The sequence below is a fragment of the Dipodomys merriami genome, unplaced genomic scaffold, assembly GCF_024711535.1.
Source record: "Dipodomys merriami isolate MVZ:Mamm:240054 unplaced genomic scaffold, mDipMer1.0.p SCAF_143, whole genome shotgun sequence".
NCBI lineage: Eukaryota > Metazoa > Chordata > Mammalia > Rodentia > Heteromyidae > Dipodomys > Dipodomys merriami.
This window is the reverse complement of record NW_027202749.1, coordinates 2,582,373-2,609,443: the sequence shown is the minus strand read 5'-3', so window position 1 is coordinate 2,609,443 and position 27,071 is coordinate 2,582,373. Positions and strand designations below refer to the sequence as shown.

At 57.7% G+C, this 27,071-nt stretch overlaps 1 protein-coding gene across 4 annotated transcripts in view; it reads right to left on the bottom strand.

Annotated features, from left to right (window-relative positions):
* Nucleotides 1-23,304, bottom strand: part of Afap1 (actin filament associated protein 1) — an 82,072-nt gene extending 58,768 nt beyond the window's left edge. For 2 of the 4 annotated variants that reach the window (XM_070021785.1, XM_070021789.1), the window contains exon 1: nt 23,163-23,304. The gene's annotated coding sequence lies outside the window, so the exon portion shown is untranslated. Of the gene's footprint in view, nt 1-2,420; nt 2,441-12,590; nt 12,652-23,162 lie in introns of those variants that run through there. The other 2 variants (XM_070021786.1, XM_070021788.1) reach the window with 2 other exon arrangements.
* Between the last annotated feature and the right edge of the window lie 3,767 nt (nt 23,305-27,071).

Genomic DNA, 27,071 nt, shown 5'->3' with positions numbered 1-27,071 from the left:
CTTGAGCCTGCACTGACAAAAGCCTTTGTGATTCTTCTCCCGGTCTTCCGCGCCCCTTGAAGGGCGTCCGGAGCCAGGGCAGCCATGGCGCTGTTTCAAAGATGGCTTCGGATTTCAGATGTCTGATAGACACGCTCGTGCACGTCCAGGAAAAAGCTCTGCAAACCATCTGGCCGGTGACTAAATGCCTTTTTCTGTTGTTTCATTTTAAGTACGGGCAAATGAGCGTGTTTATTTCAATGCCGGCGTCCGGGCACGTGCAAGCTGTGCTAACAGATTTTCTCCGTGTTTTGCTGAATTGGCTAGCTTGCCATAAACAGGCCCCCATGCCTTCCTAATTATTTATAAATAGCACCAACACCCAAAATGCAAATCAGGACAAGCTGTGCCTGGCAAGGGCCGCTAAGATGACAGCAGATGACGATGGCAGGTCTGCGGGGCCTCAGCGGGGCCCAGGGCTCAGGAGGGGCGGACCCCGGGCGGCTCTGCTCTTTACGTTCTCTTCGTGCCCGTGTCCCTGTGTCCCCTAGCCCCACACCCGCAGCGCGAAAGTACCACGATGCCCACTCCATAAAAAGAAGAGAGAAGCCAAGCACCAAGAGCTTGCCCAAGCTCAGGCTCATGAGAGCCCCTCCAGAGCCCAGGCCGGAGAGGCTTTCTCCACACAACCCAAACCCCGTCCAGGGGCCCGGCATTGCACCCACGCACGCGTGGCCTGCTCTGAAGTGTGGGGAGACGAGCCCACCGCGGTGCCTAACCTCACCACAACTGAGGCACAGAAGTTCTCCCCACTCGCAGGTTTTACTATCATTTTTTCAAACTCTCAAAAGTAAACAGTGCTTTGATGACAAATGTCACACCAACTTAAAAATGACTAAGACTAGCCTAAGACTAGCTGGACACTGGTGGCTCAGGTCTGCAATCCTAACTACTCAGGAGGCTGAACTCTGAGGATCACAGTTCAAAGCCAGCCCGGGCAGGAAGTCTGTGAGTCTCTCATCTCCAATAAACCATGAGAAAACTGGAAGTGGCACTGTGGCTCAAGTGGTAGAGTGCTCGCCTTGAGCTGAAGAACTGAGGGACAGCGCCCAGGCCCAGAGTTCAAGCCCCACGACCGACTTAAAAAAAAAAAAAAAACATGACTAAGACTCACTAAATAATAAAACCACAATAATAAAAATTCAAACATCAGGAGCTGGGAAGGTGGCTCAGTGGTAGAGTGCTTGCCTCGAATGCCTGAGGCCCTGGGTTCAATTCCTCCACCCCACATAAGCAGAAAAAGCTGGAAGTGGCGCTGTGGCTCAAGAGGTAGAGTGCTTGCCTTGAGCTGAAGAGCTGAGAGACAGTGCCCAGGCCCAGAGTTCAAGCCCCACAACTGACCAAAAAAACCAAACATGCCTCTTCTGCAACTTCCTGCCCTCTTCTGAGTGAACACAAGAGCCTCAAGTTCCCAGGAGACTTTTCTACATGTTTAGAAATAATGGCACCCACAGAGGAAGGCGGTATTCTACAATGTCTTGTACCTTGCTGTTTTTCTGATCCAAGGGGGTCAGCTACAACAGCCCGTAACCAGCCAACCTCCCGCACCCCCCCCCACACCCTGAGGAGACCCCCACCCCCCCACACCCTGAGGAGACCCGCACCACCCCACACCCTGAGGAGACCCGCACCCCCCCACACCCTGAGGAGACCCGCACCACCCCACACCCTGAGGAGACCCGCCTCCATCATACATCTGGCTTCAGGAGGCAGCTCTGGTCCAGCAACTCTTGCCACCATCACAGATGAGCCTGCGCATGTCCACCAGAGACAAGCGGCCCCCGTGGTCAGCACAGGTGCATCCAGAGTCCTCTGCCAGGCTGCCTGTCATCCAGGTGGGGCTCAGTGGCCAACAGTGAGACCTTCCCACAGCCTGCAACATCCTGACCCTGAGTGATGCTGAGTGACACCTCCAGGGACCTCCAACACCTGCAACACCCTGACCCTGAGTGACCCCTCCCACACAACACCCTGACATGACACCGAGTGACCCCTTCCCACTGCCCCCAACACCTTGACCCTGAGTGACACCCTCCCACACAACACCCTGACATAACACTGAGTGACACCTCCAGGGGCCCCCAACACCCTGGCCCTGAGAGGCCCCTCCCACACCTGTAACACCCAGACACTGAACAAGGTGGCAAGGGGCAAAGACCAGGCCATGCTGGTCTGGAGGGGGCAGGCAGGCTCCAGCACAGGTTCTCAGGCACACCAGCATGGGGGAGGCCCCGTGAGGCCCACAGCCCAGCCTCTTCCCCAAAACATCGCCGGCTCTCCCTCCACCCCAGCAACTCCCCTCCCCCAGAGAGCCCCTCTCCCCGTGAGTCCCGGCGGCACCTCCCCCCGGGCTGCATCTATGCGGGGGTCAGCTCACTCACCGGGCTGTCAGGTGCTGAGGACCCCACCTCCCGTGGAGCGCACGGAAGCGCCGCAGCGAGCGGTAAGGGTGCAGAGGCTCCTGCTCCCATGCCCGCCGTCCCCACGGGAGCCTGCTGTCCCCACGGGAGCCATCGCTGCCACCGCCATCCACAGGACTTTGCAGGATGGGGGCCGTGGCAAATTGTCACCCTGGTGCAGGATCTTCTAAGGACACACCGATCCATGGGCCAAAGGCAGGTGGCTCTTATGCCAAGGACGCCCACCGCCTAGCACCGCACAGCCGAGGAGCGCATCCCGTCTCCGGGTGACACAATAGAATGGCCGGCCACCCTCACCGACTCCATGGTCACAGTCCCATACTCCACCACCAATGACTGGGACTCAACACAGAAGAGCCAAATCACACAGTGAACACATGGCAAATCACTTAACTCCACTAATGCTCAGAGATGCAAACTGAGCCCAGAACCAGCCATTCAAGCCTGTAATCCCAGCCCCTAGGAGTCAGAGATCCGAGGATCACGGTTCAAAGCCTACCCGAGTAGGAAAGTCTGTGAGTCGCTGAAGTGGAGCTGAGGCAGAGCATGAAAGCTTTTAGCAAAAAACAAAAAGCTCAAAGACAGAGCCCGCGCTCAAGACCAGTGCCGGCTCACAGGCGGTGCAAAGTAGAATGCAATCCTTCTTTTTGGGTGTCACCGCTTTTTAAGTGGTCATTGTTGGCGCTGGCAGTGACGTGGCAAGGACTCGTCTCACGAGTGTTGGGGGGACTGGGTGACAGCGGCGTCTCTGTGGACCCATGTGTGCCAGCCGCAGGGGGTTCAGCGGCGGAAGCGCATGCCGCTCTCCAGCCCCAGGCAGCTGCAAGGCAGGAGCCCAGGCCTGGGGCTGCCCTCCGAAGCAAAACAGTCGGCCACTGGCAGGTAATCTTTTGGGAGACAGTCCCATAAAATTAGTGTCACACTTCTCCAAGAGAAAGTGTGACTTTTATAGAAAAGTCTATTCCACTTGAGAGAGAGGTCTAATAAAACCACACAAGATTAATATCCTCATATAACAACAAATTAAATTCATCTGTCACAGGCCGAAACCCCAAAACCCTCTGGGCACACAGCTGTTTTTTCTGAGCTGGAATTTAACTCCACGGGAGAAACGGGGCAGGTTTTTCTAAAGAGATTTCTTTCGCAAATGTCTTCAATAAAAATTCCTTTAACCCGGCTGAATAGTGCTGTGGCCTCACAGGGCACGAAAACACAGCGCACGGCTATGCCACGGGCACCGAACGCACACCGGGAGCCCACAGCACCAGGAAGGGGCCAGCACCAGGCCAGTGCCCCCCCCGTGGGCTATCCCAGCACCAGGCCAGTGCCCCCGCTCCCCCACCATGGGCTATCCCAGCACCAGGCCAGTGCCCCCCCCCACCATGGGCTATCTATCCCAGCACCAGGCCAGTGCCCCCCCCGTGGGCTATCCCAGCACCAGGCCAGTGCCCCCCCCCCGTGGGCTATCCCAGCACCAGGCCAGTGCCCCCCCCCACCATGGGCTATCTATCCCAGCACCAGGCCAGTGCCCCCCCCACCATGGGCTATCCCAGCACCAGGCCGGCACCCCCACGCCGCAGGCTATCCCAGCACCATGCCGGCGCCAACCTTCCCCCCCTCCCCCATGGGCTATCCCAGCACCAGGCCGGTGCCCCCCCCCGTGGGCTATCCCAGCACCAGGCCAGTGCCCCCGCTCCCCCACCATGGGCTATCCCAGCACCAGGCCGGTGCCCCCCCCCACCATGGGCTATCTATCCCAGCACCAGGCCGGTGCCCCCCCACCATGGGCTATCCCAGCACCAGGCCGGCACCCCCACGCCGCAGGCTATCCCAGCACCATGCCGGCGCCAACCTTCCCCCCCCCTCCCCCATGGGCTATCCCAGCACCAGGCCTGTGCCTCAGACACCCATGAGCAAGCACATTGCTTCTGAGCGGCCCTCAGCCTCAGTCAGCTCTCAGAGAATGGCAGTGAACAGAAAACTCCCTCCACCTCTTTCCAGGCAGGCGTTAAGTCCCCCAAACCACCACACAGCTAAGCAAGAGGCAGCTTTCTACTGCTACACGCAAAAGCTGAGTTTTATATATTTCTATAGCATCGGTCAAAGGCACTCAACTGCCACTTGACAGCAATGAAGTTCCAAAGAACTCACCCAAAGTTGGAATCCGCTCCAAAAAGTAGAGCAATAAAGGGTGACTTCCGCTTCAAACACGCTCAGCGTGACCCACAGCAGGCGGCCTCCTCTTTCCAGCTCTCTACTCTGCCCAGTGGCCTTCACTGGGAAGGAAGCCAGGAAATGTCTACAGCTGCACAGCGCCATGGCTGACCCAGTACCACGGATGCTGTCCCCGTGCTCACGGAAGATAACCTGGCGGAAAGTTAGACTGCAGCGTGTAGTGTAGGCCATCAGGGTCTCCAAGTCAAAGGAGCAGCAGGAGGCCTACCCTGCACATAGCCAAGCCTTCTTCCACAGCCCAGAGCCAGAGCCAGAGCCCACCTGGCAGAAGGAATAGCCTGGCAGGGTAGCCACCAAACCACGCCAGAGATAGCCAGCTTCTGGTGCAAAGCCGTGAGCTGGCACTGCACCGTTTTCTAAAAAGGAAGGAGAGGCCTACGCACAGACCACTCATCACTCATCCATACCAAGGCCACTCACCAGGCTGCAAGGCAGCACTCACCACAGGGTCCTGTGGAGAGTGGCCTGTATTTGTATCCATGGCTCATGCTCATAATGCACAACTCGCCCAGTGTCCAGGTGCACACCAGGCAGCCAGCCCTGTATTCAGGTGCACACAGACAGCTGGCCCTGTATTCAGGTGCATACCAGACAACCAGCCCTGTATTCAGGTGCACACAGACAGCCGGCCCTGTATTCAGGTGCATACCAGACAACCAGCCCTGTATTCAGGTGCACACAGACAGACAGCCCTGTATTCAGGTGCATATGAGGCAGACAGCCCTGTATTCAGGTGCACACCAGACAGCCGGCCCTGTATCCCAGGGCAGCCCTTTAGCTGGACACTCACGCTGTCTTACGGGCATGGCCCCCAGATCTGTCCGACACAGGAGAGACAGGCATGCTGGGGAAGGCAGGAGTCATACATTATTTGCTGCCTGTCCCCAAAGCCGAGCCTCTCAGGCAATAAGGAGCCACCAAGCTGAGTTACTAAATTATTTTAGTTTGTATTAACAAAACGATCTAGAAAGTTCTGCCAACACAGAGTTCATAGCACACAGCTTGAATCTCAAGATCTGTCCTTATTCTGTACTCCACTGGCCTACCAAAGAGAGAATGCCTTACGTGCGTACTAGATAGTGCCAAGGGCAGGCCTCAGCCACGACAGTAGTCCTGGTTCAAAAAGAACTGCAAGTCTGAGAATCAGAGGGAGGACAGGAAACACTTGCAGACTGACAGAGAATTAAGGAAAGAAACCCCGGGGTGCCCTGGGAGGCGCCTGGCTGTGCCGGGCACAGCATAAATGACAGCATGGAGGCCAAGTCCCCAGGCAGGCTAAGGAAGCCAGGGCCCGCCGTGACTCCGCCCTCAGTCCCGGAAGTCACTGTAAAGGAATGCAAAGCCTCCTGCTTAGTTTGGGAGAATCAGCCAAAGAAATGAGCCAAGCCTGGGACTGTTCCCTCAGACAGCTCCAATTCTGCTTTTAGTGGCAAGGGCCCAAGTGTGAGATCCCTTGGCTGCATTCATTTGAAATTCAAGAAGCCAACGTTTAAGTGGTAAATTAACGACTGCTAATTAGAACTAAAGAAATGCATGGTTCAAGGACTAGGGACACATTCTCTTTACCAAATGGCTCTGAATACAGCAGGCCTGCCTCACCTGTGGATGTATCGCTTGCTGCCCAAGCAGTCAAAAAGTAACCATTAAACAATTCCAAAAACACACACGTCCTAAGTGCCAGGCACACAGGGGCGCTCAGTGGGTGTGGAGTTGCTCCGGCCAGAGGTACCCAAATCCTCCCCCGCCCTGGCCCTTTCTTATGTGAAGAAAGCAAGTGGTGCCCAAAGCAAGTTTGAAGCTGTGGTACCCTCCCAGTCGCAAAGTGAACTTGCAGAGAGGCGGCAAGTCTTTGTGGAAGGGGGCACATGGTGGGAAAAGGAGGCCCAGCTCAGCTTTTCCAAAATGGCATGCAGACCCTAACCGGGCACTGGTGGCTCACCCCCGAAATCCCAGCTACTTAGGAGTCTGAGATTTGAGGATCAAAGCTCAAGGCCAGCTGGGGAGGAAAGTCTGTGAGGTCATGATCTCCAATTAATCAGTAAGAAAAGCTGGAAGTGGCGCTGTGGCTCAAATGTTAGAGAACTAGCCTTGAACAAAAAAGCTCAAGGACAGCACCCAGCCCTGAGTTCAAGCCCCAAGATTAGCACCAAATAATAATAATAATAATAATTTTTAAATGGTGATGCTGATGTGTTGAAATGAAGAGGCTTCACCAGGCTCTTCAACGCCTCCAAACAATCCTGAGACACAGGGCCCCTGAAGTCAGCGGCAGGCCTGCGTGGCCCCGCCCAGACCTCCATGCCACTCAGCCACAGCAGCCTCTCCACAGTCCAGACCAACGCAGACCAACGCAGGCCAGGCCAACACAGGCGAGGTCTCCTCCACACACCCTGTGCAGCCAGGGCGGAGGAGTCAGGACTTTGTCCACATCTAAGCGGTGCTTAGATCGTCCGAGCTGGTGACGCCGGGCCAGATCTGTGGCGGCTCTGCTCTGTGAGTATCAATCACAAGCTGTCCTGGGAGAGGGGTGAGGACGGGTGAGTGAACCCACGGAAGACACTGCAGAGCGCAGTGCAAGCCATCTGTGGGCCAAGCCATCATCACCATGCCACCCCTGGTCCACTCCCCCTGAGACCACGCTGCAGTTCAGAAACACAGCAGCCTGGGCTCCAGTCCATCCTCTATTCCACCCCGGCTGTGTGTGCAAAATGCTTTCCACAGAACCCCCAGATGCGGCTGGGGTGGCAGCCCCCCACACACACACCTCCCCACCCTGGGAGCTGGCTGAGCAAGTCCCCAGTCTGCCGTGACTATGCTTCAGGATAAAGAAAACAATGCCGGAGCTCCTTCCAGTCCAAACCAAGTCAACTCCAGGCAAAGGGGTCTGGCGTGGGTTCCACCAAAGCAATGCCCAGTGTCCTCTGTGCTGTCCTCTGGGAGAGAACGCACGTGCAAGAGGGGCAGCCCACCCCCCACCCCACCTTGAGGGTGGGCTTGCCAAGTTAAAGATGGAAATCAGGAAACAGAGAGAAACAGAGAGAAACAGAGTACAGCTCAGCCAGGCCTGGAGGGGGGGGGGGGGGGGGACTCCAGCCCCAGCCTGGCTCCTGCCTGGGGCAGGAACAGAAGATGAGTCTAACAAAGAATACAGGGACCTGAGAGGAGCAGAGATGAAGCCCTTCTCCCTCTCCCGCAGATGGAAGGTGAAAGCAGAAATCCAGCGATGGGCACAATATGAGCCCAGGGCCCAGGATGCAGGGCCCAGGGCCCAGGCACTCCCACAAAAGACATCTCACTAGCGACAGGATGTTCCCACACCTCCCTACGCCGTGTCTGATCTAACCACCCTGGAAGCCTCTGCTGCCGGGACCCTGTGACAGACGAGCATCGCCAAAGTCCGTGGAGAATGTGACGGGTCCCGGGCAGCTCCCCTGGCCTCACCCAGACAGTCACTCGAGGGTGGGGCCTGGAGGCCGTCTTCCTGTGTCCAGTCCTTGGCTGGCCCAGCAGTCCTGAGCAAGCTGGCCAGCCCTGGCGGCTGTCATGGGCTATTGTAGGCCACAACGCTGTAAGCGTCCAGGGCTGACACAGCCCATCTGTCCCCAGCAGACGTGGGCTGTCACGCCCGCCACTTGTGCGCTGTGGGCAGGTGGCCAGGGCGTGATGCCCCTCCCGGACATGTGCGAGGAGGGGTGGCTCCCTTCCACACGACCTCTGACACAGGAGACAGGACCAAACACAGCCGGAGGGTGGAGCGGATGTTGAGGACGGGAGCTCCTCAGGAGACATAATTAAGAGCCTGAGCCGCCCTGCCTCCCTCTCCGGTGACAGGCAGGCAGCCTGTCCTGGGGTGATCAGACAGAAGCACGAAGGCACTGCTTGATGTTTCATTCAGTGACTCCAGACTTGGGGCAGGAGCGTGTCAACCCGGCCTGCAGCCCCGTTCACTCCGCTGCGGCCTGATAACCACTGCGGTTTTAGTTCATCTCTCCCCGGGGACTGAGAGGTGGGACATCCAGGCTCCTCTCTTCTAGAACCGAAACCACCACCCTTCTTAGCTTCCTTTGTCAGCTCTGCGTCTGATCTGGGTTTGTTTCTCTTCCAAATGCATTTTCTGTGTGCCTTGGCCACACCAGGCCTCCGGGAGGCACGCGGGTGGGTATGTTAGCCTGCTAGCCGCCCCCTTCCACTCAGGAATGCCCTCCACTCTTCCTTCTCCTTCGGCATCAGAACCATCTTCCAAAACATAAAACCTACAATCCTAGCTACTCAGGAGGTTGAGATCTGAGGATCATCATGGCTCAAAGCTAGACTAGGCAGAAAAGTCCATGAGATTCTCATCTTCAATTAACCAGCAAGAAGCTGGAAGTGGAGATATGTCTCAAGTGGTAGAGCACCAGCCTTTAATGAAAAAGAGACAGTGCCCAGGCCCTGAGTTCAAGCCCCAGAATGGACATGGACACACACACACACACAAAGACACTACATACTGTTTATGTAACCACCAACAACCAATACTGCCAACCCTGAACACATCCTAAGAACAGCAATTCACCTGATGCCTATTTACCAGAGCTCAGCGTGCAAAACTAATCATCAGTACTGAGAATCCAGTACTGAGAATCTAGTACTAAGAATCCAGCTGGGGCTAGACCAGGCCCCCCTCAGAAGTCTCCGCCCAAGGCTGGGACTTGATTCCCAGGGCTTCACAATTAAAAGGTATCAGACTGACAGGAAACCAGGGGCTTAGGAACAATCATCATCAGACAGGAAACCAGTGGCTTGGGGTCAATCATTATCAGACAGGAAATCAGTGACCTGGGTCAATCATTATCAGACAGGAAATCGGTGACCTAGGGTCAATCATTATGAGACAGGAAATGGCAGCTACCTCCTTCTCTCTGCTCCCTCCACTTCTCCACCAAGCTCCACCACAGTAGCTTAGCATCTCTGCGCCCCAGGCTGGGTCTTGGGGAAGGGGAGTCCTGTCTGGACAGCCAGTGTCTATGTGTGCCACTTCCTCACTACAGGGAGGGCAGGGCTTGAACCACTTGAGTCAGCGCGGCCTCTTCCCCCGGTGAACCTGAGGTGCAGGAGAATGTCTGCAAAGCTGGAAGGGGAAGGCGGGGACCAGCAAGGCTGTAAGAAGCTCCAGGAACACACCTCGCTTCCCTGAAGTCGCTGCACGTGCCATTCACAAAGAATATCAATGAAGGAACCAAGGTAGCTGTTCAATTTGTAGTGAGAAATGTGTCAAGGAGGAAGAGGGAGAAAAAAAGAGGGTGACGGTTTGGGTGAGGGGTTCACGCCTATTCTTCCAGCTACTCGGGAGGTGTCTCTAGGTGGCACCTCCGCTCCCCCAGGCTCCCTGAGCACCCCTCCCCGGCTGCCCCCCAGCTCTCCTGTGCGGAGGCCCCGGCGGCTCGGCCCCTGCAGACAGTGGGCAGCTCTGAGAAGCCTGGCTTTCTCACGTGAGTTGTTGCTGTTGATTTCCACAGGGTGAATCTTAAATGTGGGCGTCTCTCCATGTGGTCAGGCGGTATTTTGCAGAAGCCCTGCACGGCAGATTCTAAGCCAAGAGGGTTCAGTCACTCCCCAGCCGGCAGAGAAGACACCAGTGGCTAGCAAGTGTCCGAAGTGCTTCACTCCCCGGTAATAATTATGACACTGAGGCAACTTCTGTCACATCCGATGACTCTGACTGCATCATCATTCAACCGATGCCCACCTGCTCGGGTCCCTCCGGCAGCCTGCTGCATGCCGGGCACAGAGCCCGCACGCACATGGCTACCAAAGCACCGGGCTGGCAGAGGTGAGGCCCCACGCTCACGGGACACACGTGAACCATGACTGGGAGGTGAGCTCTCCACGCTCGCCTGCACCTCCATAGTTTGCAGACTTGGATGGCCACGTGATGTCCAGACACCCAGAAGTCATCAAAATCAAGAGCAAAACTGCAGTCTGCACCCAGTGTCAGCAGCCCCACGCAGGCCTCACCGCAGCTTTGCGCGGGATCACAGGGGCAAGCGGGGAACGCGCTGGTCACACAAGCTCCCCGCCACCTGCGCTGCGCCGCAGAGGAAGTGAACTCAGCCTCAGGTCATTGCAGAGCTCTTGCCGATGGGGAGGGCAGGGGAGGGAGGAGGAGGATGGGGGAGGGCAGGGGAGGGAGGAGGAGGATGGGGGAGGGCAGGGGAGGGAGGAGGAGGATGGGGGAGGGCAGGGGAGGGAGGGGAGGGAGGACAGGGTGGCCCAGGATGCCCACTTTGCCCTCCTCCTTCTACACTCCCACCCCCAAGGTCAAGGTTTTAAAGCGCTGCCCCGGGCGGCCTTCTGGCCTGGACAGCGCGGGGGGCTGTGGCGCAGGCCTGAGCGGCATCTGCCCAGGCTTCAGTGCGTCCCCCCAGGGTTTGGAGGGGTTCCAGAGCTGAGGCTGGGGCCTCAGTGCCCACCTGTGGGGCAGGTCATCTGCACAACCGTTAGAAGGTCTGAAGCCGGCCGGAGCACCTCCCCACAGTCTGCCTGTGTGACACCAGACAAGGGCTCTCTGTGCCTCAGTTTCCCCACTGTGAAATGGTCACAATCTTAAGCAAGTGACCACATGGAAAGCACTGAGTGCAGTACTGGGCACATGGGTGGACATGAATGAATAACTTTACACAATTGTTAAACATATCCATACTCTCACAGTGTGTATACAGTGCACAGAAAGTGAAATTCACATTTAACCAACAACCTTTAGAGAAAACAAATTCAAATTTCCACTTTTTACCTATTTCTACATTTCTGTATTACCTAAATTACTGTAACTGACTTGGAGATTCATTTGCTTCAAAACTGGCAGCTGGACCCCGTGACTTTTGCCAGAGCTAGCCTCACAGTGTGGCAAAGCACCTCGGATGTGTCCAGGAGCACTGTGTTTCTGGATTTGTCTCCCCCCTGCCCAGCCTTGGACTGGGCACAGCACCTCATCCTCCCCCTTTCCCCCACCCCAGAGGCTCTGTCAGACCTGCCGGCTGCTAGCTAGCAGAGCCACAGTGCCCAGGCAGGTCTTGGCCATGCCGCCGTACCTGGTGGCCACCACAAAGACAGAGGTAAGAGCGGGCCACCAGGGGGAGGTCAGAGCAAGCCCAGCCACCACGTTACAAAGGGTGGCTGTGTAACAAACCCCAGGGGCTTTGTGCAGTGGTCAGGCAGGTCAGACCAGGCAAGCCAGGTGCTGCCTCCGTGAGACGCTGCCTTCTCCACGTCCTCCCCAAACCGAGAGCCAGCGGTGGGGGGGAAGGGGGCGATCTCAAGCCCCGTTCAACAGGGGGGCGATCTCGACTCAAGCCCCCCGTTCAGCGGGGGTAGGGGAGGTAGAGGGGGGCGATCTCGACTCAAGCCCTGCTCAGCAGCGTCTGACCAGGCTGGGGACACACTGGGGGCTCATTCTCCACCCTAAATATGTAGACAGGGCTTTGTGGAGCACTGAGAGCATGCAGGACACTGCTCACTGGCTGGTGCACCCTGTCCCACACAGAACTGGAGGAAAGGCTCTTGTGAAGGCTGACAAGGCCCCGGAGTCCCCCTCCGTCCCCGGCAGGAATTCTCCGGTGCAGCCCGCACGCCCTCCAGTCCCTGCCACAGCCACAGCCCACAGCCCACTCCACACTCCTCCACGCCACCCCACCAGCCCGGAGAACTGAGGAGACGGCCGATCCCCAAGCTCCAGGAGCAGCAAGTGACTGCTCACCAAGTTCCCACGGCCAGCAAAATCTCCGGGGTGACAGCCCGTGGGCACGACGGTCCCAGCCCAAAGAGGCTGGACCACCACCAGAAAGCACAGCAAGTGAAGGGCAGCGGAGGCTGCGAGTCAGAAGCCTGGCTCTGGGGGCCAGTCTGGGTCCCACTTACCATGTGACAAAGCCACGTGGGGAGCTGATCGCACCGTCACCCCTACAACGGAGCCCTAGAGAAGAGGACGTGATGTCCCCGCTTCAGCAGCGGTGCTCTCCAGACTAAAGGAGAGGAGGGGCTGAGGGCGTGGCTAGGAGGTGGAGAGCCTAGAACACAGGACACAGTGCGGAGTGGAGATGGCGGTGAGGATGGCACTCCCCCCAGGCCCCCCTGCACAAGCACGAGGGTACACCCCCACCCAAGGACCTCTGCTTTGGAACTCCTGAGTCCCCTCCTGTGAACTGGCCCTTCAAGAACAGGAAAACTAAAACATCCGTCCATCTGCAGAAAAGCTCCAGCAAGGGCTGGGAAGGTGGCTCCGTGGTAGAGTGCTTGCCTTGCATGTATGAGTCCCTGGGTTCGACTCCCCAGCACCACATAAGCAGAAAAAGCTGGAAGTAGCACTGTGGCTCAAGTGGTAGAGCACTTGCCCTGGGCTGAAGAGCTGAGGGATGGTGCCCATGCCCAGAGTTCAAGCCCCACGACCAACCAAAAAGAAAAAGCTCCAGCAAGCTCTGACCCCCCCAACAAGCACACCTGAATTCATCAAGAAGCAAGGAGGCAGACAGCACTGGCCACACGTGGTCAGGCCCACCCTCTCCCGAGGGCCCCAGAGATGGACTCAGCACAAACAAGGCCCTGCAGAGATGCCGGGGGCTCCCCACACATGGCCCACACAATACACAATGCCCAGTGCCGCTCCTCGCTCCTCCAACCTCAGCAGCCACACCAGCAAACATCCCGGGGGCTGAGTCACACCATCAAGAAACCATTTCCGCTGGGTGCCGGTGACTCACACCTGTCATCCTAGCTACTCAGGAGGCTGAGATCTGAGGATCATGGTTCAAAGCCAGGAGGCTGAGATGTGAGTATCATGATTCAAAGCCAGCCCGGGCAGAAAAGTCTGTGAGACTCTTATCTCCAGTTAACCACCAGAAAACCAGAAGTGGCGCTGTGGCTCAAGTGATAGAGCACTAGCCTTGAGCTGAAGGACAGCACCCAGGCCCAGAGTTCAGGCCCCGAGACTGGACCAAAAAGAGAGAGAGAGAGAGAGAGAGAGAGAGAGAGAGAGACAGAGAGAGAGACAGAGAGAGAGAGAGACAGAGACAGAGACAGAGAGAGAGACAGAGAGAGAGAGAGAGAGAGAGAGAGAGAGAGAGAGTGTGTGTGTGTGTGTGTGTGTGTGTGTGTGTGTGTGTGTGTGTGTGTGTGTGTGTGTGTGTGTGTGTGTGTGTGTGTGTGTGTGTGTGTGTGTGTGTGTGTGTGTGTGTGTGTGTGTGTGTTGGGCTGGAGAGTGGGGCTGACATTTGCTCCCTGGTCTTCCTGACCCCCCCCAAGTCCAGACTGTCAGGGCCCACCTACTACTGTGCAAAAGGCATGCAATGCTCCAGTGATTAGAAGGGATTCCAGGGAGGAGCTGAGGACCAGACCAAGTCTTACATGGAAAGATGTTTCTGTCCCCCAGCACCAGGGAAGTTACAGGAGTTCTGAGGCTCTGGGTGGGCAAGCAGGGCAGGGTTCATATTCACTTCACACTCTATACAAAATCACAGAACTACGGAGGGGGACGGACAGACGGAGGAGGCAGGTCTCCCCCCAATCCTGTATCCCTCCCCTCTCCCCCTTCTCCCTCTCTCCCTCTCTCTCTCCTTCCCCCTCCAGACTTTACCAGGGAGGCCTCTGGGTCAGGGTAGGGTGGTGACTGCTATGTTTTTGTTCTAAGCCTAGAGAACTTTTGACTCCTAAAACTATGTGCCTGTTCAGCTATGTTAAAACTGAAACAAAATATATTTGACCAAAAAGAATATCATGTTAAGTAGCGAATTCTTAAACGTCTGGGGTCCAGCCACTTTGAAATGTATGGGAAGCCACAAACCTCCTCTGTAACAGAGACAGGCCATCCACGCAGAACTGTGCACACCTCCCCCTGTAACACACACACACACACACGCAGAACTGTGCGCACCTCCCCCTGTAATACACACGCACGATTTCCACGCAGAACTGTGCGCACCTCCCCCTGTAACACACACGCACGATGTCCACGCAGAACTGTGCGCACCTCCCCCTGTAATACACACGCACGATTTCCACGCAGAACTGTGCACACCTCCCCCGTAACACACATGCACACATGCACAATGTCCACGCAGAACTGTGCGCACCTCCCCCTGTAACACACACGCACACATGCACAATGTCCACGAACTGTGCGCACCTCCCCCTGTAACACACACGCACGATGTCCGCGCAGAACTGTGCACACCTCCCCCTGTAACACACACACACATAATGTCCACACAGAACTGTGCACACCTCTCCCTGTAACACACATACACACACACACGCACAATGTCCAGGCAGAACTGTGCGCACCTCCCCTTATAACACACACGCATGATGTCCACGCAGAACTGTGTTGCTGTGGAGGATATAAAACTCGTAAGTGTGTCTGGCAAGGGAAACGGCCCTGGAAGGGGTAGCAGGGACCCATGGGAAAAAGTAAAACTTGCTGATGAAGATGAGGAGGACAATGATGGAGAGAACGACAATTTTGATGACGAGGAAAAAGAAGTTCCAGTGAAGAAATCTAGACAAGATACTCCAGCCAAAAATGTACAAAAATCAAACCAGAATGGAAAAGACGCGAAACCAGTGACACCAAGATCAAAAGGTCAAGAACCCTTAAAAAAACAGGAAAAAGCTTCTAAAGCACCAAAAGGACCCAGTTCAAGTGGGAGACATTGAAGCACAACACAAGCAAGAAAAGGGTGGCTCACGCCCATAATTCTAGCTACTCAGGAGGCTGAGATCTGAGGATCACGGTTCAAAGCCAGCCCGGGCAGGAGAGACCATGAGACTCCTACCTCCAATAAACTACCAGAAAACCGGAAGTGGCGCTGTGGCTCAAGTGGTAGAGCGCTCGCCTTGAGCTGAAGAGCTGAGGGACAGCACCCAAGCCCAGAGTTCAAGCCCTAGGACCGACAAAAAAAAAAAAAGAAAGAAAAGGGTGGCTCTCTCACTAGCACAGGGGCAGGCTCGCACGGGGGCAGGCTGGCACGGGGGCAGGCTAGCACAGGGGCAGGCTAGCACGGGGGCAGGCTAGCACGGGGGCAGGCTCGCAGAGGGGCAGGCTCGCACGGGGGCAGGCTCGCAGAGGGGCAGGCTCGCACGGGGGCAGGCTCGCAGAGGGGCAGGCTCGCAGAGGGGCACGGGGGCAGGCTAGCACGGGGGCAGGCCCGCAGAGGGGCAGGCTCGCAGAGGGGCAGGCTAGCACGGGGGCAGGCTCACAGAGGGGCAGGCTCGCAGAGGGGCAGGCTAGCACGGGGGCAGGCTAGCACGGGGGCAGGCTCGCACAGGGGCAGGCTCGCACGGGGGCAGGCTCGCAGAGGGGCAGGCTAGCACAGGGGCAGGCTCGCACGGGGGCAGGCTCGCACAGGGGCAGGCTCGCACGGGGGCAGGCTCGCAGAGGGGCAGGCTCGCAGAGGGGCAGGCTCGCAGAGGGGCAGGCTCGCAGAGGGGCAGGCTAGCACGGGGGCAGGCTCGCAGAGGGGCAGGCTCGCAGAGGGGCAGGCTCGCAGAGGGGCAGGCTCGCAGAGGGGCAGGCTCGCAGAGGGGCAGGCTCGCACGGGGGCAGGCTGGCACGGGGGCAGGCTGGCACGGGGGCAGGCTCGCAGAGGGGCAGGCTCGCAGAGGGGCAGGCTCGCAGAGGGGCAGGCTAGCACAGGGGCAGGCTCGCACAGGGGCAGGCTCGCAGAGGGGCAGGCTGGCACGGGGGCAGGCTCGCAGAGGGGCAGGCTCGCAGAGGGGCAGGCTCGCAGAGGGGCAGGCTGGCACGGGGGCAGGCTCGCAGAGGGGCAGGCTTGCACGGGGGCAGGCTCGCACGGGGGCAGGCTCGCACGGGGGCAGGCTCGCACGGGGGCAGGCTGGCACGGGGGCAGGCTCGCACGGGGGCAGGCTCGCACGGGGGCAGGCTCGCACGGGGGCAGGCTCGCCAGTGAGGTGAAGTGCTGATTCCGGACCTCCAGCCATGGCGGCTACTCACTCATCTGCTCAGAGCTGTGGCAGGGAAGAAGGCTCTTCAAGCAGGTAAGTAGTTTGAATGGTTTGTTGAAATTTTCTGTATTACTCCGTTTCTGTAAGAGTTGCTGTCTGCTGCCCTTTTTACAACGCAAAGTGAGAACTTTCCCTGTGGCATTTGGTAAATGTGGTTCGGGCTCCACTGCCAAGAACGTGTTGTCTAAAATGCCCGTTTGTTGACAGAGCTCCGCCCTGTGCTGGCCTTCACTATGTATGGAATGCTCCGGCGGGGTGGGGCAGACGCAAGGGTCAGGCGTGGAATGGGTGGGGATTCAAAATACACACGTGAAATCCATTCAGTGATTTAATAAAGTAAAACAAACAAAAACGCCTGTGGGATCAACTCCTGGTCTTAATACTCGGTGACACCATCAGCTGTTCCGCTGCCGGGCACTGACTCCTACCCAGGACGGAACACTGTCTTCCTGTTAAGGGCCTCAGGCTGGCGAGGCTGGCCTCTGCCACGTGAGCCCCTCCAGACCTGTGTGAGGTAGGGTATCTCACTGCATGGGTTGAGTTGAACCACGATCCTGTTTCCTGTTTTCCCCAATGGCTGCTATGTGTTCCCCCACATACCCACCTTTTTCTGCAACAACCATAGGTGGCCTCCTGGATGCATGGACCAGCCCACCCTGGGACAAAGCAGAAACCGCCACCCCTAGCCCTCAGTCCAGCAGGCCTGCTCTCCCTCCAGACCGAGCCCCAGCCCTTTCCACCATAACCCGCATCTAGCACATGACAGGAAATCTGAACAATGTCTGTGGATGTCACGTAAAAAGGCCCGGCTCCACACGTGCATGTGTGCACAGCTTACTAGTGCAAGGCCAGTGCTTCCTGACCTTGACCTCTGATTGACCTTGGCCTTCCCCAGTGTGACTGTGAAGAAGGAAAGCACAAAGGCAGGTTCACAGGAGGTAAACGGGCAAAGGGACTGCTAGAGGCCCAGTGGTGAACATTCAGTAATTTTGCTTATAAAAGACCACGGCAGCCGGGCACCGTGCTTCACGCCTGTCATCCTAGCTACTCAGGAGGCTGAGATCTGAGGAAAGTGGCGCTGTGGCTCAAGTGGTAGGGCGTTAGCCTTGAGCTGAAGAGCTGAGGGGCAGCGCCCAGGCCGAGTTCAAGCCCCATGACAAAAAAAAAAAAAAAAAAAGACCATGACAACTAGGGGATGAACCTGGTGATTCCCAAAATATACAACAAACACCCAAACAACAGAAAAGCGAGCTAACACACACAACGTAAGCAAGCACAGAAAAGGCTGGCGCTTTCCCCAGCTCCGATGCCAGCGGCGCGCCAGCAGCTCTCACCAGTAATCCTAGCTACTCAGGAGGCTGAGATCTGAGAATGGCGATTCAAAGCCAGCCCAGGCAGGAAAGTTTGTTAGACTCTCATCTCCTACTAACCACCAGAAAACCAGAAGTGGCACTGGGGCTCAAGTGGTAGAGTGCTAGCCTTGAGCTGAAGAGTTAAGGGGCAGTACCCAGGCCCAGAGTTCAAGACCCACAACTGACAAAAAAGAAAAAAAAAGAAAAAGAGATGAGCCAGACACTGGTGGCTCTCACCTGTCATCCCAACTACTCAGGAGGCTGAGATCTGAGGATCGGGTTCAAAACCTGCCTGGGCAGGAAAGTCTGTGAGATTCTCATCTCCAACTAACCACTAGAAAACCAGAAGTAGCACTGGGGCTCAAGTGGTAGAGCGCTAGCCTTGAGCAAAAGTTGAGCCCATCCCTGAGTTCAACCCCAAGACCAACAAAAAGAAAAAAAAGAAAAAGCCCGATGAACGTCCCCCCTCCCCACCCCGGGTCCTCCTGCTCTGTAGGCCTGGGTTTTGCTGGTTTGTTTGTTTAGACCTCACACATCTTGGGTTTGCTTGTTTGTTTAGATCTCACATATCTTTTACTTATTTATTTATTTTTGGTCGTTGGGGCCTTTAACTGGGGGGGGAGGGGGGGAGCGGCTATCCCTGGGCTCTTCAGCTCAAGGCTAGCACTCTTTGAGCCACAACGCCACTTCTGGATTTCTGGTGTTTAATTAGAGATAAGAGTCTCATGGACTTTCCTGCCAGGGCTGGCTTTGAACCAAGATCCTCAGATCTCAGCTTCCTGAACAGCTAGGATTGCAGGCGTGAGCCACTGACACCGGCTGATCTCACACATTTTTAACCAGTCAAGCCTCAAATCAAAATCCTCCCACAGTTGCCTCCAGCACAGCTTGGATGAAAGGCAAGCCCTACCTCAACCAGCTTGTACGTGGAGGGTCTGGCCAGCTTCCCTCCCCCTCCCTTTTCTGGCCTGAAATCTCCGCCTCCCAATGAGCGGGCCTAACAGGCAGGAGCCACGCAAACCAAGCCTAATTCTTTTTTGTTTTTTTTGTTTTGTTTTGTTTTTTGTTTTTTGGTCGTTCATGGGGCTTGAACTCTGGGCCTGGGCGCTGTCCCTCAGCTCTTCAGCTCAAGGGAGCACTCTACCACTGAGTCACCTTCCCAGCCCCAACCCTAATTCTTAATGAAACATTCCTTTCAATGTTTTGGCAACACACTATTTTACAACTTAAAATCAATACCATTATATTCATAATGCTAAAAAAAAAATCTCTTGGGTAAGGAAGACAAGGTGTTACTCACGACCAACACCCTTTTATAAAAGAAGCAACTGAAGTTCCAAGAAATTCGACTTAAACAGAGCCTTGACAGAGCCAAATTTGAATCCAAGTGCCCTGCCCAGAACAACGAGAGAAAGCTATCCTTAGTGTCCGGCTCCTGTTTACATCCTTCGCTGGTAACCAGCCACAGCACCAGACACAAAGGGAGACTTAAAATGGAAAACAGAAAATCCCCAGAGAAGGTGGGGAGTGGGACACCAAAGACGAAGAAAAAGTACTCTGAGCTTTGAGGACACCAGATGATTTATAAAATCATCACAGTCTGGAAAAAGAAAGTGCACACCACGGCTGAAAACACTGGCAGAAGGCAGCCCACCTCGCCACCACCCAGGGGAGAGGCGTCTCTCCATCCCCTCCCCCCTTCCCCTGAGCCCTCAGGCAACTGCAGCAGAACAACAGTGAAGGAAAAGCTGTGTCAAAATCTGCCTCCCCCACCCCACCCCATCCCCCCCACACAGCCCCAGGGACCCTTCCACAACACACCCTTTTCCATTTAAACCTTACACAAATCAAACGTGCAACGAACAAAAAATATTCTCGGTGTAGCACAAGCATGAACTAGAGAAATTTCAGTTTAAATATTAATAAAAGGCTTTAAAAATAAAATCCAGTGGTTTGGAAGAGCCCTTCCCCCCAAGATAAGACGTCCTGACAAAACTATCTTCCTGCCACAATTTTTGTTTTTTTTCCCCCTTAATGAGAAAAAGAATGGAAATAAAAAAGGCACATCCTGAGTTAAATAAAAATTGCAACTCACTAGTGACCCTACTTGACCAAACAGCTATTGTCTTTTTTTTTGGGGGGGGGGCGCGGTTGTGAGGCTCAAACTTTGGCCTGGGCGCTGTCCCTGAACTTTTCAGCTCAAGGCTAGCACTTGAGCCACAGTGCCACTTCAGGTTTTCTGGTGGTTAATTGGAGGTAAGTCAAGGTAAGTCTCAGTTTCCTGCCCGGGCTGCCTTTGAACCGCAATCCTTAGAGCTCAGACTCCAGAGTAGTTAGGATTACAGGGGTGAGTCACTGGAACCTGGCTTCATCTGTTTTTAATACCTATCATCATCAAAGTAGCAGAGAAAACTGTGTCCTTCTACAAACTTAGATCTTGAAAAGAATCAAGCACACAAAATATCCCACCTTACCAAATGGACAAACTGAAAAAGGCCTTAAGATTTTTCAGGAACTGTTACTGTGTTCCTTAGAATCGGGTCCCTGCGGGGTCACTGTGATGCAGCTTTTTGAACGGTTAAAGCCACGTACCTCCAACTCAGGGCACTCTCGAAATTCCATTTACTTCAGACTCTCCAAACCAAAATCTCTATTATATATGGGGAGCAAGAGCGGCCTACAGTTGGCAGACTTCACAGACAGTTGAAAGATGACAAAATGCTCCAGAAAAAGGACGGCAGCTGATGACTTCACTGAGGAAAGAAGCCAAACCAACTTTATAGGACGCCCATGTTGCAAGTGAAAACAAATGTGAAGAATGTACAAGGCAATACCAGAAAGTTCCTTAAGGTCACACCACAGACACGGGTCCTCAACAACCACGGCAGTGGTCCACACAGCTATCGTTCCAAAAGGAAACTAGAAGGGTCGAAAGGAAGGTCCTCTTCTGAGCCCCTCTGCAAGCCTCTCCGCTGAGCCCCTCGGCAAGCCTCTCCCGAAGCTGGTAGCGCCACCAAGGGAACTCCACTAGAAAACCGGCCTCCGCTGTGTTCGGTGAAAAGAACGGAAGATGCAGGGCGGAGAAGGCTGGTAGGAAGGCTCGAGTTCAAGACACTTGGGGGTGAGGAAGTCCATAGAGTAACCATCCGGGAGCAACTGAAAACTAATTCCCAGCTCAATAGGTTCTAAATAAAGTACTCTGAACTGTGCGGCAAAGGCTAGGATGTAAAGTCGTCCGGTCATCTAAAACCCCTTGGAGAGTGGAGTGCTTTGCAGGGCTCAGGCAGGGGGACAGGCCCTCTGCTCCCCGCAGCCACCTGCCCCAGGTACAAAGTGTGACTGCAGACCAGAGCTCTTCCCGGGCATTCCAACACTCGGGTTAACCCCGTACTGCCCAAACCCACGCAGCGGAGAAGCCCAGAAGCTCCTGAAGGAAGAGGCCTAAGGCAGGGAGGGCTTCCGAGGGACCTGGCCACCACCAAGTGGAAACAGACAGACAGAAGAGGGAGAAAGGGAGCTCCCTGAGGAACTGGGTGTGGGCAGACGGAAAACACGGGGCCAATAAACCAGGTATGGACCTCAAAGGGTTTGCACCAGGGATGTAGACATCTCCTGGTTTAGAAGAAACTTCAGGCCACATGTTAAAAACGCCCCTTCCTACTGCTCTCAAGTGGGAAAAGCTGACCCGAAAAGGCTCCCATGGTTTACGCCTGTAACCCAGCCACCGGAGAGCCTGAGATCCGTGGATCAGAGAACCAAACCAGCAGGGGCAGGAAAGGCTGTGGGATTCACCGCCAAGTAACTACCAAGAAAAAGAAAGAAAAACAGGACAACAGTGGAGGTGTGTCACGGTCCTAGAGTGCCAGCCTGGAGTGGAGAAAGCCCCGAGACAGCCCCCAGGCCCGGAGTTCAAGCCCCAGTCCCAACACCCAGCCCCTGCAGCTGGGATCCCCCCAGCTCAGCCCCCAGCCCCCAGCCCAACCCCAGCCCCCTGCAGCTGGGATCCCCCCAGCCCCAGCCCCAGCCCCCAGCCCAGCCCCAGCCCCCTGCAGCTGGGATCCCCCCCAGCCCCAGCCCCCAGCCCAGCCCCAGCCCCCACCCCAGCCCCCAGCCCAACCCCCAGCCCAGCCCCAGCCCCCAGCCCAGCCCCAGCCCCCAGCCCAGCCCCAGCCCCCTGCAGCTGGGATCCCCCCCAGCCCCCAGCCCAGCCCCAGCCCCCAGCAGCTGGGATCCCCCCAGCCCCAGCCCAGCCCCAGCCCCCAGCCCAGCCCCCTGCAGCTGGGATCCCCCAGCCCAGTCCCAGCCCCCAGCCCCAGCCCAGCCCCAGCCCAGCCCCAGCCCCCAGCCCCCTGCAGCTGGGATCCCCCCAGCCCATTCCCAGCCCCCAGCCCCAGCCCAGCCCCAGCCCAGCCCCAGCCCAGCCCCAGCCCCCAGCCCCCTGCAGCTGGGATCCCCCCAGCCCATTCCCAGCCCCCAGCCCCCAGCCCCAGCCCAGCCCCAGCCCCCTGCCCAGCCCCCAGCCCCAGCCCAGCCCCAGCCCCCAGCCCAGCCCCAGCCCCCAGCAGCTGGGATCCCCCCAGCCCAGCCCCAGCCCCCAGCCCAGTCCCAGCCCCCTGCAGCTGGGATCCCCCCCAGCCCCAGCCCCGCCGGCGCGGCTCCCGGGAACCGGCCCTCCAGCTGCCGCTCCCCGCCCCGGGGCCAGGGCGGACGCGTGCGGGGCGCACGCGGGACACCCGGCGGGGACCCCGCGGCCGCCGCGGGCCACGAGGCCGGGCCCCCCCCGGCGCGGGGCTGGGAGCGGGCCCCGCACGCGGTCCTCGCCGCCGCGCCCGGGACGGTGACACCCAGGCCGCGGCCGGGCCCCGCGGCGCCGCGCCCCACGCGGGGGGACCGGGCGCCCCGCCCCGGCGCTGCGGCGGGCACGGAGCCCTCGGCGCCCGCCCCGGCCGGACAAAGCCGGGCGCCCGGGCGAGTCCCGGCCCGGCCCCTCGCCTTGGCCCCCAGCCGGCCGGGTCCCGGGACGCCCGGGCGCCCGGCGGACCCCAGACAGGGGCGCCCCGCCCTGCCCGGAGACCCGCCCGACACCGGACCCCGCCCGGCCCGGGGACTCCCGCCGCCTCACCTCGCGCCTCCGGCTCGACCTGCTCGCTCCAGCCCTGGGCGCCGGCACCGCGGCGGCCGCCTCAACAATGGAGCCCCGGGGCGGGGCCCTGCGCCGCTCGCCGAGCCGCCCTCCGCCGGGATCCGCGCGGAGATGCGCCCGGCGCCGGGCCGCGGCCGGAGGACACTGCGCAGGCGCGCGCCGGGCCCCGCCCGCCACGATCGCCCCGCCCCTCCCGCCGCCGGGCCACGCCCCCCGGCCAATGGGAGAGGGGCTGCCCGGAGGGGGCGGGACCTGGGGAAACAAAGGGAGGTTGGGCGGGGCCGCGGCGGGGGGCGCGGACCCGCGGGGAGTTGGGGTGCGGGTGGCCGGATTGGGGCCCCTGGACTGCCTGGCGTCGCGTGACGCCCACCTGGGCTTCGCAGCCAGGGCCCGTTCCTCACCCAGACCCAGGTTCGTAGGGCTGAGAGCCAGACACAGGCCTGCTTTACCGGGAGGGAAACTGAGGCTCGAGGCGTGACCCTCCCTCGGCCCGACCGGACCGGCCGCGAGCAGGTCGTCGCTGGGGTGCCGAGGAAACCAGTGGGGCCTCCCTGTGGAGGGGCCCAGAGCTGGACCCGCCCTGCCGGCCCTCCACCCGCCCTGGAGCCCCCTGGAGATGTCTGGACTGAGTCTCCCTCCCCACAGCTATTGCCCTGGCCACGTCCCCCCACCCCTCCCAGGGAGGGGCGGCACCTGCCCCCACCCCCCACCCTCTCACCCTCCCACCCCGACGCCCCAGGGGCTATGGAAACTGGAGCCAGTCCACCCCCCCTTTTTCTTTTGCCAGTCCTGGGGTTTGAACTGCAGGCCTGGGCGCTGTCCCTGGGCTTCTTTGCTCAAGGCCAGTGCTCTACTACTTGAGCCACAGCGCCACTTCCAGCTTTCTTGGTGGTTACTTGGAGTCTCAGGGAGGCTGGGAAGGTGGCTCAGTGGTAGAGTGCTCACCTAGCACGCATGAAGCCCTGGGTTCGATTCCTCAGCACCACATACACAGAAAAAGCCAGACATGGCGCTGTGGTTCAAGTGGCAGAGCGCTAGCCTTGAGCACAGAGAGGCCCAGGGACAGTGCCCAGGCCCTGAGTTCAGACCCCAGGACTGGCAAAAAAAAAAAAAAAAAGTCTCGCAGAGGGTTTCCTGCCGGGGCTGGCTTTGAACCAGACCCTCAGGTCTCAGCCTGCTGAGTAGCTAGGATTCTAAATATGAACCACCAGCACCAAGCCTGCTTCCTTTTTATTTATCCCCTCCCAAGAAATCTCAGTCTCCCTTGGGCTTCAAACACTATCTACATTATGTGAGCATCTGCTTCAGATCCCTTCCTAGCCCCTACTGCCTTCCGGGAGGCAGCTCAACCTCCTCCATCCCAGAAGGCTTTGCGTTCCACGCCAGACCTGCTCCTCCACATTCCTCACCTCTCCGTCCAGGTCAGGTTGACAAGAACGTAGACATACACGACGCTGGCTACACACACCACACCAGAGAGCAGAGCGTGCACCTGCGGCCCCTGCAAGCCAGCTGCTGGACAGGGAGCTGGCCCCTCTGTGAAGGCTAGACTTGAGGACAGCCCCCAGTGGGCAGCCCACCTCCCACCACCCCCCAGGGGAGCCCCCAGTGGGCGCCCCACCTCCTGTCATGTCCATGCAAGGAAATGAACTCTGCCAACAACCTGAAAAGTTGGAAACTAGATTCTTCCCTAAGTCAAGCTTCAGAGGAGAGCACGGCCCAGCCCAGCACAGCACACACAGAGTGGCTTTGGCAAGGCCCTAAATAGAGGATCTAGCTAAATATACTAACGTTCTGATGATAGAAGAAGACATGTGCCAAGGGACGCGTGGGCTGTTATTATTATTACTGTTTTGTTGTTGTTTGGTGGTCCTGGGCTTGAGCTCAGGCCTGGCTCTTCCTAGGCAGTTACTCTACCTCATGAGTCATGCCCCCAGCCCTTTGTGCTCTATTTTTGGGATGGGGTTTCACTTTTTCCCCAGCCTACCCTTGAACCAGGATCCTCTCCATCTCAGCCTTGTGAGCAGACAGGACGGCAGGCATGAGCCGCAGATCCTGGCTTGGTGCCTGGCCGCTCTCAGCCCCTAAGATTGCGGGCATTCATTAGAAGCAAGAAGCAGCAGGTATGAACCTTTTCTCCCGTACCCGCTCACGGATCCTACGCTTCTTCCTGGCATTCATCGCGATGCTACCTGCTCATTTAAAGCTCCTCTGTCTTCCTGTGCACAGGAAGGCCATGAGAGAGCAGGAAGGAACAAACTGGCTGGCTCCCGGCAGAGCTCCACAGGTCCTGGGAGGGCGAATGGAGGGCGGGAGAGGCAGAAGGGCCAGCTCAGCGCACCACCTCCATCACAGAGAGCCTCCCTGCCTCCTTGCCGGCCAGACTCCCTCCCTTCAGGGGCTGGCCTGGGAGGGAGATGAAGTGGAAGGTGACGCAGAGGGCTCTCGCCGCCCTGTCCGGCCGGCTTTGAACCGGGCCACCAGAGCTCACAGCCCATTCTCTGGGAACTTTGCAAGTTGACCGCTAAACAGACTCATTCCTCAAATATTACATGACAAAACCGTGCTGTTTTACACATATATATTTATATTTAAGACAATTGAATGCATCATCCCCTAGTGGTTTGCGATGGCTTTCTCCTCTATGCCGCTGCCTCAGAGGGTGGAAGCCCCAGGTAGTGCCGCTGCCTCAGTCTCTTCTCCTGTCTGCAGTCAGCAGGGTCAACATGGCGGCTTACAACCAGACCCAGGGGAGGAGGCGGACCACTGAACTGGCAAGTGCTAGAAATCAGAACTCTCCCCGTTTTTCCCAGGCCCCACGTGGCAAATTACTCCTAAGATAGCAGTAGCTACAGATTCCTGGCATATCCCTGGTGTCTAGGGAGGATGCCTCTCTCTTGGGAAAGAAACACAGCTAGTGTCCTTTCTCGGCAGCAGGGAGCACCACCTCAAGCACATGTATGATGGCTGGAGTTGCAGCAGCTACCGCACAGCCACGAGGAAAGAGGGAGAGGCATTCCAACTCTTCATATTTATCAGACTTTTCATGTGGGGGGAAAAAAACAACGACATAAAGGATAAAAGGTTTATCCTGGCTAATTGCTCAAGTCCTTGCTCCCGTGATGCCACGCTTGCGGTCCTGTAATGAGGAGCAAGGCCGTCCTCCAACAGTGAGTAGAAGCAGAGAGAAGCTGGAAGGAAGTGGGACCTTGCGCCACCTCGGCGGACAGGATTCGCGCGCTCGCCGCGTACAGGATTTGCACTCGCGCAGCCTGGCCCCCGGAGGGGTGCCGGCGCTCACACATGCTGTAATACACGACTGAGCCCATCTCTCAAACCCATCCCAGCAAGGCATGAGTTCTCCTCTGCGGAACCTGGAATGTTCCAGAAAACTCACACGAGACTCACCTTCTCCCCAACAGCTGTGGGTGGAGCACCACCCACTTCGGGACCAGAGGCAGCCGGCGTTGGCCGGGCCCCTTGTGGAGGCCCTGGTCTGATACTGAGAGGGACCGGTAGGTGAAGCTGGGGTCCAACACCCGGCCAGGTTTCCCCCTGGGCGCTCAAGGAAGCGCCCAGTCCTGAGCAGGGAATACGCCAAAGCCCCGCTGCGGGCTCCCGGACCCAGAATGGGGAATCCACGGCACGCGGGTGCTCGTGGGAGCTCCAGGCCCGGTTCAGGAAGTGACGTCAGCTCACCAGGGCGACCGGGCTCCCGGCTGCAGATGTGTGGCCCCCTGCCACACACCTTCACCCGTGGACCGGCCACGTGTCTCGGCTGGTTCTTTCTAAAATACAGGGTTGGTAGCCACGGGGAGTCTTCAACAGGCCAGTGGTGAAATGTAGGCCTGAGTGTCCTGCTTTCCTCCAGAAAGGACCCTGTCTCCC